This window comes from Engraulis encrasicolus, chromosome 8, assembly GCF_034702125.1.
Source record: "Engraulis encrasicolus isolate BLACKSEA-1 chromosome 8, IST_EnEncr_1.0, whole genome shotgun sequence".
NCBI lineage: Eukaryota > Metazoa > Chordata > Actinopteri > Clupeiformes > Engraulidae > Engraulis > Engraulis encrasicolus.
Genome location: NC_085864.1, coordinates 15,277,512 through 15,290,171, shown reverse-complemented (window position 1 = coordinate 15,290,171; position 12,660 = coordinate 15,277,512). Strand labels below are relative to the sequence as shown.

General features: G+C 40.8%; 1 protein-coding gene and 1 long non-coding RNA gene across 3 annotated transcripts in view; both read left to right on the top strand.

The window, feature by feature from the left end:
• Positions 1–12,660, top strand: part of LOC134453547 (uncharacterized) — a 125,023-nt gene that overhangs the window by 58,254 nt on the left and 54,109 nt on the right. The gene's annotated exons all lie outside the window — the stretch shown is intronic.
• LOC134453546 (uncharacterized) lies at positions 9,208–11,212 on the top strand. Its single transcript, XR_010035647.1, has 4 exons — positions 9,208–9,774; positions 10,231–10,300; positions 10,514–10,600; positions 10,977–11,212. It is a non-coding gene; the product is annotated as an uncharacterized LOC134453546 (long non-coding RNA).

Genomic DNA, 12,660 nt, shown 5'->3' with positions numbered 1-12,660 from the left:
CACACACACACACACACACACACACTCATTCTAGCCTCCTCATTGAGATTTTATGGAAACTGTAGATCTGTACGCAAGCAGCAGCAGCAGCAGCAGCAGCAGCACAAGGACTCTGCTCTAAGGTGGCCCTGATGACTCATTGCTAACATTTTTATCAGGGTTGATTCCAGTTTCCTGGTCTTTTGGATTATACGTGTTATTGTGTAGGAGAGGGAAGGGAATAGGAGAGGAAGATCCCATTTGTTAAGCACTTTGAGTTACATGACTTGTATGACACAGTGCTATACAAATACAATTATTATTATTAAGAGCGGAAGAGAGGAAGAAGAAGGGAAGTTCTTTGAAGGTTAAGTTCTCAAAAGCTTGATTTGTGATATTGAGATGAGCCTGGCCCCTGCTCATAGGCCCACTGCCTGTAACACTGAATACAATTGGCCTATTTTGACACAACTTCAGAAAGTTGCCTGAGTCACACTGCACTGTCAGTGTTGAAGTTGTACTAACAGTTTATGCTGTTCTGTTACCCGCAAAGTAAGGATCTAGTCATCATTACAACATATATATAATCAATGGTTTGATACAGCTGGTTGCTGTTTGTGGTGTCCTTGTTAGGTTGGTTTTAGTGGGGGGTTTTTTTAATAACAATACAGTCTATCTACCTCATTTGGCACAATGGAGTAAATGATGTAGCAGCTACGTAATAACAGGTGCTAGAGTTGTACTTACACCATGAATTTACTTTTATTTTTGACACCTTTGGCCAGCTCATAGTACTGTGTGTATACAGTACTAGCCTGCCATGGTGTGATAGCCTGGACCAACACATAGTACAGTACTGTGTATGTCAGCCTGCTGTGTTGAGATAGGCTGGGTCCACCCATACTGCTTATGATGCTGCATAGCATTCCCCTGATCCTTTGAGAATATCCTGTCAATGGGGGTCTTTGCCAGCCTAAGCTCCATCAGCAAGTTTGATATAGCAGCCAAGTCGTCTTTGACGTCTAGCGCTAAGAGCTTGATGTGACAGCCAGGAGGAAGTTGGGCCTCTCCATGATGAAATGCTCCACAGAGCTGCACAGTAGATGCTTTTGGAGTCCAGCAGGAGACTTGGTGTGCCTCAGTGCTCTGCTTTCTAATATTCAGACGCATGTACTTGGGGAATGACTTCTAGAGACCTTTCTTCTTTCCTCTGACATATACTTGTAAGTAGCTGTGAGTTGAAATAAACAGACACATAGTATATATATGAGAGAGAGAGAGAGAGAGAGAGAGAGAGAGAGAGAGAGACAGAGAGAGAGAGAGAGAGAGAGAGAGAGAGAGAGAGAGAGAGAGAGAGAGAGATGGAAGAGAAAGGGTGGAGACTCAAGACAGAACAAGACAAGAACAGATGGAGACTGTGATGGAAACACAGTGAAAAACACAGCTAGAAAGAGACTAACAGAGAGATGCTGCGGCACACAGGGAGCATGCGATGCGTCAGTAATATAAATGCTCACTTCCCTGCTAGCCTAAGCAGGGCCTCAGGGTGGGAGACAAAATAAGACAGGGGGACAGGATGAGGGCTGGCAGATCTCAGGTAGGGACAGAAACATTGATGGATACTACTGTACTGCTACAGTACTGACGTATATTTGTTTTATCTAACCTTTTACTTAAGCAAAACCCATGTAGAGTATAATCTCCATTCTTGGCCAAGAGGCACCACAAGTTACACAATTAAAATTTCATTGTACAGTATTGCTGCTGTGTTGAGGTATAAAAATGCACAACATGACAACGCCATACCCCTCAACAGGCCAAGAATATTTGAATAATATGGGCAGATATATTTTTCTTTGCTGAGGGCATATATCTTTTTTTCTTTTTGTGGCTACCTTTTGAAAAGGCAAGGGTATAAAAACCCATGTACTAAGCTTTGTAGTGGATTGCAAGTATGGCACTCGGCACATGGTTTCAGTTGTCAGAAGAGAATAAAGGCATTACGGACACAGACTGATGTGATAAAAGGAGGACAATGGCACATATATAGATAGCAGACAGCATGTTCAGTGAAAAATGTAATAAATAATGAATGGAAGTGTTGTAATGTTCCATGGTGATGTGGTGTGGTGTGGTGGGGTGTGCTGTTGCTTCAGGGTGGTGTAGGTGGAAGGATGGATGGGGAAGGGAGAGGGGATCGGTGTCACTTGTTTGACTTCTTGGTAACACTTTATTGGGGTCTACTTACAGGCTGTCATGTAGCCAGCGTATGAATGACATGTTAAGAAACATGGCACATTATTGACGCTTTTGACTGGTGTCATAATGTGTCATTTGGTTTTTGGAATGTCAAGTTGACATGGATTGGGTGTCATGACATTTCAAAGCCTGAATGGCGCATTACAACAACACTCAATATCATCAGTAATGTGTAATGTCATTCTTATGCCATCCTTATGTAAGCCTATTTTTCACAGGGATCCAAATTGCACAGACTGTTCACATTCATGAACTATGTGTATAGTCTACAATACAATGTGAAATGTGTGAAAAGGGTCTTTTTTGATCAGAGAATAAGAATAGTGAGTCATGAAGGGCATTTTGTGTGTACTGCACTTCTTGTGTGTGTGTGTGTGTGTGTGTGTGTGTGTGCGTGCGCATGGGTGCGTGCGTGTGTGTGTGTAAGCCTATGAGCCTACATTTTCTGGGTGATGGGCAATGCCGTTACGTCTGTGCAAAGCCTCTTTGAAGTGCTCACTGCGTTCTGGGTCCCCTGCCTCACTCATGTCAAATCGGTGGGGAGACGGAAGAGCAGTAACGCCCCGCAGGGGTTTCCACGCATGGGTATTCATCACACACCCCTCCAATAAGGTCCATTTATTTATGCCTGTGCGTGTGTGGGTTTTAAATGACACCTCCCCCCCATCCCCACTCCTCATACATGAATTGCCCAAATTGATCCTCGAAAGATTCAATATCATACCGCAAAATAGCAAGCAGCGTCCATTTTTCATTTGAAGGTATCGTTTTTCATGAGATGCGGGAAATGTAATGACAAACTGTCTGACCGAAACTGGCTTAAGCACCAGGGGAAATAAGAAACATGCAGTAATTCAAGGCTGGAGAGTAAATAGGGGAAAAAGGGCACTTCAGCCATCAGTTTATCACTGCCATTGGCTGCACGTATGAAAGCAGCCATGCAAGTTATTTGATTGTGTAAATTACAAACAGTAGATACGTACTAGGGGTGTAAATCATAACCTTCATGACGATATGATTCGATATCGATTACTTCAGGTATTTGATTATTTTTGAAAGGCCTTCTTAAGAAAAGCCCACCATACGATACAATTTGATTCGATTTTCCCCAATTGCTTTTCTACTTCCATTATGTTATGGAGCTAGGGCATTGTGGAGGGGCCAGCGATTTGATTATTTTCAATACTCAAGAATGCCCCACAATACGATACGATATTCGATTCGATCGTCGGCCGTATGATCGATTCATCGATACAAATCTATTTTTATTTACACCTCTAATAGAGATCACATTGACTGTGACAAAACATGTGTATTAACCACTTGTGAAGCAGTCATTTTACATACTGTAGGCCTATGTAACGTGAGCCCCTAAACTTTAGTTGCTGCTTTTGTTAGCATGGTAATAACACCAAATGGATAGCAGCAAAGAATGCAATATGTTTTTGGACTGTAGCAGGGAGAGGAAATTAGTGGGAGAGAGAAATGAGGAAGGGTTGAGAAATCAGGTCAGATTCGAAGCTGGGTCCCCATGGGCAATATTGCCCGTTCATGGCACAGGTGTATTACCGCACCGCGCCACAGCACCCTCAGGTTGCGATTGATTTTAAGCTCTGAGGAAACAGTGATTAAAACAGGAGTGGGAGGTTCCACCAGATATTTTCTCTTTACTATATGTCAAAAGTTGCCAAATCAAATGGCTAAAAGAGGTCAGAAACACTTGTGGAAAATCTGACCTGCTTGGCAGAGTCTGCGTAGTATACTGGAAATAGCAATGGATGGTCTAAATACAAAAATACAAAAGTAGATATAAGTGGCAACACCCAGTAGAGAGAGAACAATGGAGGCACACACAATGCTTGCAAAAAGATCCACAGGAAAAAAAAAGAGAATATCCTAAATCACTCTGTCTCTGTTTCGCTGTTTTCAGGCCAACTAAGAGTCCTGGTGCCTCTGCCCGTTCGTGCACCTGTTACACTTGAGAACAGAAGTGCTTACCTGCCAAACACATTTATAATAGGCTCTGAACTTTTCCGCACATGGCATGTCTTGTGTTGAGCGTTTTCATAACCTCCCATGGAATAGTGTTACCCAGATGAACCAACTTTCTAGTTCTCGTATGCTCACAGTTGCGGCACGAACACACCAATCTGTGCAAGACTAGGTGCAGGAATGGACACCGGCACCGTTCTCTGTCAGTCCCTCCCTACACTGTGTGTCTCTGTGAGTGTCTCTTTGTCTGTTTCTCTGTCTCTGTCTCTGTCTCTGTCTCTGTCTCTCTCTCTCTCTCTCTCTCTCTCTCTCTCTCTCTCTCTCTCTCTCTCTCTCTCTCTCTCTCTCTCTCTCTCTCTGCCCGGGTTTAGTACAATAAAATGGGACATGTTTTCTTCTCCACCAGTCCTTGTCTAGTGGGTGTGAAACATGGCGATGGCTCTCCAGGCTTGACCTCTCAGCTGTCTGATTCTGCCCACCTTTGCTCTCTGATTCTCCCTGCCAGCATTCAGCACCTGTAGCCATCTTCCATTTCTGGCGGCCAATTTGTGGCATCTAGCGAAGAGTGTGGCAGTCAGATTGGAGTCACCCAGAGGGTACAAAACAAGACTGTGTTTACGGAATATAAATACACAGGGTGGTGTGTGGTGTGTGTGTGCGTGTGCGTGCTTGCATGCGTGTGTGCGTGCGTGCGTGTGTGTGTGTGTGTATGTAAACACTGCAGACAGAAAGATCCCACAGAGTGACATGATGAAAGGCTGCTCTTACCTCTGTGATCAGCGGCCTATCTGACTCAGATGCCAACACACTGCTGACAAGTAGACTATGTGTGTGTGGAAAACACTGTCACACACAAACATTCACATCCACCTACAAAGAGAAAAACACACACACATATACGTAGTCAAACACACACACACGCACGTAGTACACGCACGCACGTGCACACACACACACACATGCACACGCATACGCACACACACCCCACACTCATTCACTGAGCAAAAGCAGGCCATGAATTATTACAGGGAGGGAAGATAGCATTCATCTTGCTATTGGAGAGATTTGTGGTGTTTCCAAGTCCTGACAGAAGGTGAGTCTTGCAAACTCAGAAAACAGGGATTAACATTTGCATCACTCTGACGGTAATGTTTGCCATTTGACCATGTGTCGTCCTCCTCAAATAAGTCTTAAATCCAGTGGTCTCGGATTATTTTTCTCCAAGTGCCAAATTATGTAATGTAGATTAAGTGGGGCTGTGGGCCAAACCAACACCCCAATCAAATGAGAAACAATATGGATGTCTGGACAGAGATCAGATTTTTGCGTGTTTTCATTTGTTCTGACCTCATGGCGGGCCAAATGTTTGCCATGCCCAGGCCGGATTTGGCCCACAGGCCTTTGTTTGGAGACCAAGTCTTTAGCCTGAAGGTAGGTTAAGTCCATGCTTTGAAGTTTTAATGTTGCAATGCCACTATCTCTGTCTGACCATGTTAGTTGAAAGGACGTTTTAATCCTGGAATGATATCGACACGCAGCTACACACACACACACACTCACACTCACAGTCACACACAAACACACACACACACACACACACACACACACACACACACACACACACACACACACACACACACACACACAGATGTAGCAAACATGAAAAGGCATATCACATCTCCATCTCATTGAAGACAGAGACAAGAAATCCTCTTCTTCTAATCTAGAGAGCTCCACAACAACCATGACCGTGTGCTGGGGGCACACGGCATAATACAAGTGTGCTGTGATTTCTAATAAAGGTGCGCTCGGCTGGCACAGGCCGTCATAGTTAATAAGCATAGCGCTGTCTCTCTTTTCCTGCCCAGACTCAAGCCTTTGATGCCTCATACATCCCCACTGATGCAGATGCTTCCCCCAGATAAAATATGCTGCGATGGTGACAGAAAGATGCAGATGAGGCCGTATTTACAATTCAAATGCCCCGACTTCAGAAATAAAAAGCGATTGGGAGAGAAAGAAAAATGGGAAGACAAAGAGAAAGAGAAAAAGCGATGAATGTGGAAATAAAAACAAACAAAGAGAGGGCTCCATCAGGGGCCGCTGGACTCTTCCTGTGTTGTTTACTGTGGAGCAGCAGTAAGCTCATTCGATTTTCCATCAACGTCTGCATGCGCATGCAGACAGAAATGCACTCTGGATGAAAAGCAGTGCATGATGGTTAGATTTCCTGTCCAACTTCTTAATTTCAGTCATGTTGGGTCGACGAGGTGACATGTCACATGGTGTCAAAATATCACGGGATGAATGCAACTGCAGTCGGATCTTGCAACCCCTGCAGTTCCTTATCCCCGTCGATGGCAATGCTCGTCTGCAGACCGCCTCCGAAGTCACACTCCCATAGTGGGTCAGCAACTCACTCATGTGAGGATATGAGTCTTGTCTCACACCCCTACACAAGTTAGCACTGCTCCCCACTTCAGCTCCTCCTCTCCACCTGTCCCCCCACACCTCACACGTGGTGTGTTAGTACATCAAACTGGTGCAAGCTCATTGTCTTGTGCATATTTGTGGCCGACTTTAAATGCACTGTATTTAATACCACCCACATTGTGACAAAAAGTTCTCGCTCTGCAAAAAACGAAAATCTGTACAAGTGTAATATACTTGAATTCAGCATTTTGGTCTCATTAGACTTGTTTTTGAATGTATTTTCTTGGTAAGACTGACTATTGTTAAGATGAATTGACTTGTTTCAAGAAAATTCATCTTTTTTATCCTACCTAGATAATAAAACTGGTTCTGAGCAGCTTTTTTCTTAAAATAGAACACATACTGACAGAGTCGCATTAACAATTAGACTGTGAGTACATTTTTACTTGTTTCAAGACAATAAGACAATCCAAATGAACCTGTTTTAAGAACCGGCTCGATCTCACTAAGATATTCTAGCTAATCAACTGTGATTGCATAAAAATGAATAGGGCCAATGAGATTTCCATTCAAGATTCATAGCTTTGACATTTCTGTTGTCTGTGCAGCATTTGGCATAGCAATTTCATGATTGTAAATCTGTATCCCATCTCAATGTGTCAAACACTTGAAATTCACCGCAAAATATACTGTAGATGAATCACTAAAATATATTCAAAAAAAAATAGGGAGTCCCATATCTGTGATTATTGTCTTTCCTAATTGTTACCAAGAAACATCCATTTCAGAGATGATATTCAAAAAATCTAATCTTTGAACTGACATATGCCTCTGACGCCTTGATACCGCTGATGTGTGGCCCAATTCTTTTTCATGAGCAAATATACTGTTTGTTTGATGGGTAGGCTACTTTCGTCAATTTTGCTATGATTGTATTTATTTTATTTTTTTAAGATTATTTTTGGTCTTTTTTACAACTTTATTGATGACAGGACAGTTTGAGAGGTGGACAGGAGGCGAATGGGTAGAAAGATGGGAAGGGGTCGGCAAATGACCCGGACCGGGAATCGAACCCGGGTTGGCCACACGGCAGACGAGTGCCCTACCAGTTGCCCACGGCAGGGCCATTTTGCTTTGATTTACAAGACATTTGCAGACATTTTATAGGCCTAATTTAATTTAGAAATTTAGAATAAAAAAATAATGCTTTGACTCTAACCTCATGCACACGTGTCTCATCAAAGTACCCAGGGTGAAGGTAAATGTTGCATATAATGTTGTTTAGGGGGCACGTTGTTGTTCAGGATGCTGCTTTTTAAAGATGCTGCTCTGTCTCAGTTTTTGTAAAGTTTCCGTCATCAGAGCAAAAAAGGTTGTGAGTTATTTCACTTAATTCTATGATAAGATGTATAGCATGGTCCTTGCTGCTGATAAAAAGTGAATATCTTCAGAAATATCAGCATCTGTCAAGACGACATTTTTAGTTTGTTATCTATCATTAGATTCCATCGTTACACTAATTGGACATGTCTTGTATAGGCCTATTAATATGCAAACCTAGGCCTATAGCCTACCTGAAGTTATAACATCTAGATCAATATGATTTGACAAAATAAAGTGCTTCAATGCACGTTTTATTTCCTTTTGCACAACTGCAACAGCAAGGGCAACAGGTTTTTTTGTGTTCATTTAAGGCACACTCAAAAAATGTTTCTGGGTCCTGGTAAATATTAAGAAATATGTATACAAACAATTTAAAGGGACACTGTGTGAGATTTTTAGTTGTTTATTTCCAGAATTCATGCTGCCCATTCACTAAAGTTACCTTTTTCATGAATACTTACCACCAGCATCAAATTCTAAGTATTCAATATGACTGGGAAAATTGCACTTTTCATACATGAAAAGGGGGATCTTCTCCATGGTCCGCCATTTTGAATTTCCAAAAATAGCCATTTTTAGCTGCAAAAATGACTTTACTTGGACCATACTAGAAAATATTTGTTTATTACTTAGTAAACTTTCATGTAAAGATCAAATTTGGCAATAGGCAGCCCAGTTTCAATGAGCAGCATAGTTGCAGTACCTTTTTTGACCATTTCCTGAACAGTGTCCCTTTAAGGAATATTGAAATCATATAAACACCATTTGAACTGTCCGCGTATTATTTTTTAAACAAATAATCTAAACAAATAATGTAGGCCTATGCACTTGAAAAAAGCTCATAATATTAACTGACATGCACATCATACTCCAAAACAGTAGGTGGCAGTAAGAAATGAATCGCCTATTGTCGAAACACATTTTCATTGACAGTATTTATCTTCTTCCTGCTGGCACCAAGTTGTTACCTTATTGTTACAGAAATATTTTACATAAATCAAAACTATATATGTGAAATTCATGCTGTAATTCAGGTGGGATAACAAACAAAAACAAAAAAAATCACCAAAGGGTAAAACCGGAAATGGAATTACGTCACTTCCTGTTCGTCAGTTGGTCTCCTGCTTTGAAATTGAGGCAATCGTTTTCAGCGGGTAAGTTTCACAATCCGTTTCAATCCTTGTCATCTTTGGCAATATGCTTGTATTAAGACACTATTACAGTCATTTGTGAAGTATACTACGCTATTGTGATGTTTTTGGCGCTTTTGTCTGTATGGAAAGTTAACTGATACGAATATTGTTAGATCATGCTGTGTGATCTGACAAGCTGTTTGTCTTGCATTCAAATATCCACTCTTAAACATTAGCTTATCTTGTGCAACATCTTTAGGAGTAAAAAAATAAATAACCTTAAGGTTTATCGAGTCTGAAGTGTAATTTACCAGCACAATTATTTCAAACATAATTTAACACCTGCTGCTGTTTAGCTTAGCAGCTAGCTAATGCTCTCTAGCTTGCTATTGCCCTGTAATGCCCCACATGTTACTCAAAATATGTATTATATTTTTTGTAATGGGCGTCACTATTGGCCAGTCCTGAATATCACCTTTGAAAAGCCATGTTTGCCGATATTATGAGAAAAGGTTCATCTCTGTTTTTCAACTTCACAGATGGTTACCCCCTGTGCTAGTGGAAGATGTGACTTTGAAGACAGTCATTGTAAAAGGTAGGATTTCTGTCCATGTTCAATTGTTTTACACTTTACCCTCTGCTTGAACACTTTACTTACACCAAAGCAAAATGAGGATAAAAATATTTTTTAGCCAATTAGCTGTCATTTTCATGTTGGCATGGTGTCAACAGTTATTTTGTATTGTATGAAATATGGATATGGTGGAAAATATTTTAATTCACTTTAATTTCACGCTGTCTTAAGTGGCTGTAGTCACTTTATTTACCAATATTCTTAAATGGTGACAATATTCCCCAGTCTAAAAAGTGGTGACGATGTATTTGATATGGCAGATTATATTTGGTTGAGGCTACTCTACTCTCCTTGACCCCTGGTCTCAATTTAGGTTTTACAAGAAGTCAGTCAATGCCATTGTGATGTTAGCCCTCATCTTATCTTGTAATTTCTGTAACATCAACTCCAGCAGTCTAATTATGTGTTTTGTCATAGGTGCAAAAGGCTTGTCTAAGATAAGCTGGCAGTCTACACCGCATGGCCTGCGTTGCTGACATTAAGTGAAGTAAGTGTGGTGGTACATTATGTCATAACAGATAGTATTTAAGTGTTGTTGTATGTCTGTCCTGTAGGATGTCTTTGTGGCTTGACCACAGGTGTTGCCCCACCTGCAGGCCCAGAGATAGAAAGACATAGTGACAAGTCACAGGACAGACAGGAAGCACAACACAACTGGGCCTGACAACCATGTAATTTTCTTGTAATGTGTCTTTGACAGGTTAATGCAGAGTTCCTGTGCCTGACAGATACTTGAGGAAGCATCTTGGAGGTTGTCAAGGAGAAGGGAGGCGTTGCCAGAAGGAAGGTAGGATAACTCATGGCTCCAGCAGCTAATGGAAACATTGTGTTTGAGTTGCAAACAATCTAATGAAGTTGGGTATTAGGTATTAGAAGGTCAGACATTAGGTGTGGGAGATGCATGGCCCACCTCTAGGTTCACTGACTCTGAATTTTGAACAGTTCTGATTATGGTGTTCACAAACGGTCTGCACCCCAATAAAGAGAGCATGCGATAAATGGCACCTGCATATCACTGACAAGCACACTATTAAATGCCCCCTATTAGTGGCCATGGTTGTCATTCACTAGATATCAGCATTTTTACATTTAGTGCCATTAAATCTACATAAAAAGTGTGTGCACAGTGTTTAGCTTTCTGCATTTTCTTTTTCCACCATCAGGACTGGAGTGGCGAAGTGATCCAAAGGCAGACTGCACATCTACGTATATGGTTTGCAAGGAACATCCCGTGCCAGAGACTGTGATACAAGGCATGGAGCTGTACAGTGAACTCGGAGCATCTCTTGTGCATGTGTGATGCTGTTTGGACTCGGTTACCGGTATATACCCTCAATCTCAACTCTGTGGATTTGGATTTACAATTTTAAGTATCCAGATGAACTGAAATATATGTTCTGGTGAATTTGGGAAAATATGCCCAAAAGGTCCAATCACTATAAACTACAGTAAATATGTTGGACACTGGCAATCTCAGGTTCTAAGCCATTGTATAAAAGGACAATCCATCGCATTTCTATTAATACTTTTGTGTGCTGTTCTCTGATCTGAGTTGATGATTTTTTTGTCCTTTTTTGTCTTTTGTCAGCATGGCATTGAGTATCATTGAGGGGCTTTTTTTCTAAACATTGGCTATGCAGATTAAAAGATGAGCACTATAAGGAAAGGCGTAATAACGTCTCAGTAGCACTTCATGGACACATTGATATCATAATTAAAAACATTTCTCTCTCCCTCTCCTCCCCCACTTTGAGAAAGAATCAAAGAGTCAAAAGTGCTCCTGCGGGCAGTTGGTTAATTCTAAAATGTCCATTCACAAATAACATCTTTTTCATGAATGTCTAAGTAAATAAGTGAGTAAATAGACACATACTGTTCTGATGAGAGTATGCTTTTCGGCCAAAGATATCTGACTGCATATCTGACCCAAGGGATTATGACATTACTTAGAATTTGATGGTGGTTGTAAGCATTCATGAAAAAGATGACATTTCTGAACAGGCCACATTAATTAATGTGTTACAGTACACTGATAATTTCAGGTTTTCTGTTTAATTTCTGTTTAATCATACGATTATATTGTCAAGATTTTGGTGTTTTATTATCGTTTGACAGCATGTTTTTCCAGCTGATGAAATATTAATAAAAGAAATGTTTTGAAGTTCTTGTCAAGTATATTTTTCTCATACACCTAAACAAGATATTAATTCTACATGAGAAAATAAGTATTCTAGCTAAGAAAATCAGACTAGTTTTAAGACTTTAAATGAGCTGGAAACAAGTAAATTTGCCTTGTTTTAAGCGTCTTGTATGCTTGTTTTGAGCAATAATTTCTTGGAGGACATCTAATTCTAAGCAATAATGACTAATAAAGGAGAAGAAATTGCTTAAAATAAGAGCAAAAATCTTAACAAGCAACAGAAAAATAAGATTTTTATACTTATTTCAGGTGTTTTTCTATACCTACCGCTTAGATTTTATTTTCTTGTTTTAAGAATTCTTACCAAGTCCAATTTGCTCGCTGCACTGGCAGATTATTTTGCTCAAAATAAGCAATTTTTCACCTAAAACACTATATTTTTTACTTATTTTTTTAGAGGGCTTTTTTGCAGTGCACGTGCTTCGTCAACATCAACCATTGCCAACAAAATCGTCTGAGCCTAATGTGTGTGTGTGTGTGTGTGTGCGTGTGCGTGTGCGTGTGCGTGTGCGTGTGCGTGTGCGTGTGCGTGCGCGTGTGTAAATGCATGTGTGCATATCTGTTCACACTAATAGTATGGTAGGATTTTTCAACCTTTCATCATCTCATACAGTACAAAACAGAGAGCAGCCCACTTACCTCCCTCG